General features: G+C 44.9%; 1 protein-coding gene across 1 annotated transcript in view; it reads left to right on the top strand.

The window, feature by feature from the left end:
• Nucleotides 1-2373: 2373 nt before the first annotated feature.
• PRKAB1 (protein kinase AMP-activated non-catalytic subunit beta 1) overlaps nt 2374-2859 on the top strand; it is a 10893-nt gene continuing 10407 nt past the window's right edge. The window contains exon 1 of the mRNA XM_006027372.3: nt 2374-2527. The gene's annotated coding sequence lies outside the window, so the exon portion shown is untranslated. The remainder of the gene's footprint in view (nt 2528-2859) is intronic.

The following is a 2859-nucleotide window of genomic DNA, read 5'->3' on the forward strand; positions in this document are numbered from 1 at the left end:
CAGCACCGCATGCATATGATGACTGGGGAGGAGTTTGTGCGTGATGATTTGTGTGGTATTTATGTCCATCCCTCTTGGATTCATTCTGGATGGTTGGGAGTGCCTAGAGCACTGTCCATTGCCTATTCTCTAACTATAGCATCTACCAGTAACAAACACCCTGATAAAGCTCTGTTAGAAAGGACAAGAAGAGGTGGGCCTTATAGTAAGAACGCTCCAGCTTAAACCAGTGTGGCGGGCTGACTAGATGTTGAGCAAATAAACACAACAGTCCCACTAGGCAAATGGCAAGTGAGTCAAGTCAGGCAGGTATCTCCACTCTACGTTGCAGTTGCTTCTGTGGATGTACCCAAGATAGCACCTTGCTCAGGAAGCAAAAAAGTAAACTAAACGAATTGTGTTTGGAGACAAGAAATTAAAGGTTTCAAAGCTGTCAGAAAAGAATAGCTGGATTTCATGAGAATTTAACTGTTTTGCAGGATCTGGAAAAATAGTTCCCACGCATGCTCCACTCACAACACTCTCCAGCAAGCTATCAAGTCATGAGTCAGAGCCTCTCGTTCAGTCAACAAAATACAAAATTAGAAGCATTGCCTCATCAGAACATACTGTCACTGGCCACTCAAGCCCTGAGAGAGCACTGCTGATGCTTCTGCTGCCCTTTTCAATGTAATGCTTTATTTGACAGTTATTTGGTCTGTTTTTATTGTATGCAACTGTGTTGCCCCCATCACATGGCTTAGACCAGAGGTTCTCAAATGGGTGGTCCGCAAGCTCCATTCTGGTGGTCCGCAGAAAGGTGACCTAAGGCTAAAGCTGACAAACATTACACCCAACTTACCAGAACTTTGCTAAAAAAAACAGGCACATCCATTACATTAGGAAGGTAAAACTACTAATATTAAAACATGCGTTGTGTGCTTTGATTTGTAGAGCTAAAAAAAGTTTAAATGGTCCACCAAGACCCTCAGCAATGTCCAAGTGGTCTGCAAAAAAAGAAGTTTGAGAACCACTGGCTTAGACTGATTAAAAAAACAATTCCCATGTAAAGGCAACAAAAGCCCCATGATCCCTTTCTTCCCCAATGATATAGAAAGGACAAATGCAAGGCAAATATGAATAGCAGACCATGGAGGAAACTGAGACAATATTTTTTCATGAGAACAGAAAGAAGTGCAAGAGGAGCCTGAGCATAGACAAACTGACTGGAGAGACTTTTTAGTGCCACTGAAGTCAGATGCAAAGGATTACTTCAACATATGTCCTCACTTTTACTCCATCCATCCTGACCATTCCAGAAGAAAACAGGCTGTGCAGTGGGCCAGAAAGGGGAGCTTCGTAAGTGGATCCTATTGTCCAATACCATTTAGTTGTTTTTTTTTTAATTAAGAATTGGCAGAAGAGGAGCTAGAATTCCATTCTGGACTATTGATCATTTTAACTATGACCTTTCCAGAAAGCCTTGATAATATTTCAGTTGCTTACAAACAATAATTTTTTTATTTTTTTTAAAGGCTGAAATCTTCAGAAGCCTGTGATAATGCATGGGGTGACAATCTACAATGGACAACATATATACAGGTGCTGGAAATAATTGTCATGGAGGGTTGCAATTAAAATGTCTCTGCCAAAGTATATTCTGCCTCTACCAAAACACATACTTGAGAGGGCATCTGACTTATTGATAGTAGGCCATCTAGCTACAATTGAAGAAACCCCTGCCATTACTATGTGTTTTAAAGCAGCCTAGCAGTACACACACTGAGTGTGTAGTACCACCTACAGACAAAACTTAGAAGAATGAATTCAGGGATCATTTGTGTTAAAGATTTTAATTCCCCCTTAGTGACAAACAACATTCCTACATGAAATTGTGATTGTGTGACTGAGAGGACATGTTACATTAAGCAATCATTGTTTTAAAGGAAAACAAACCAGAGATAACTCAGTACCAAGATGAGAACTCCTCTCTTTAGCAAATACCCAAACCATAACTAATTATAGTTAGGTTCACACTTGTGCTATTCCTCTCTATATGGATCCATTAACATTTCAATGCTGGTGGTACAATGGCACACTTGAATGGAGTAGAGATCTTGCTGAATTCCCCATCAGATTCCTAGGACCTTCTCTGATGTCTGTATCAGCTCCAGCTCCAGCTCGAGCAGTGAGGTTCAGTACCTGGGATCTGACCAGGATTCAGGCAGTTCCAGGGGTCCTTCACCCCTCAAATAACCCTCCATTTATTTGCAGCCACTGGGATTCAGGTTAATACAATGGTAGACAAAGGCAATCTAACAGGCACTGTATGCCCTGCGTTTGCACTCGTATGATCATGTTTCACAGCTGGCTCAGTGTGTCACGGCCACCTGTACAGCCACCCCAGCTGGACTGCTGGAAGGCCAACAGGACAAACCAGCTTCCCGGACTATGTATGCGGGGCTGGTTTGTTTGCTCGTCACCCGCTTTCCGGCACCGCTCTCACTCCTGCAGTCATCCTGCTTCTGAGCGCTCTCTGCAACACCTGGTAAGGTTTGAAATCTGCCCTAGGGCTCCTGCTGCCCCCCCTTGACTCAGGTTTCCCACCTTCACCGCTGAAGGGAGCCGTCCTTGTGCTCTGCTCTCGGGACCCACATACATGCCACCCCCTCGCGACCTTCTCTCTAGGCTGGGCCACGAAAGCATCAAGCTCCCTGCTCCTTGGGGGCCAAACCCCTCACGCTCGCTCTCAGGCGAGGGGACCGCAGCCTGCGTAACTCTCCCAGGCTCGCCAACCCCGTCACCTGTTTGACTCCCAACTCTTTCTCCCCTTCCCTTCGCTCAAAGCAAGGGGGGCTTGCCCATGGGAGGGGCTAGGGG

The sequence above is a fragment of the Alligator sinensis genome, unplaced genomic scaffold (assembly GCF_000455745.1).
Source record: "Alligator sinensis unplaced genomic scaffold, ASM45574v1 scaffold692_1, whole genome shotgun sequence".
In the NCBI taxonomy this organism is placed as follows: domain Eukaryota; kingdom Metazoa; phylum Chordata; order Crocodylia; family Alligatoridae; genus Alligator; species Alligator sinensis.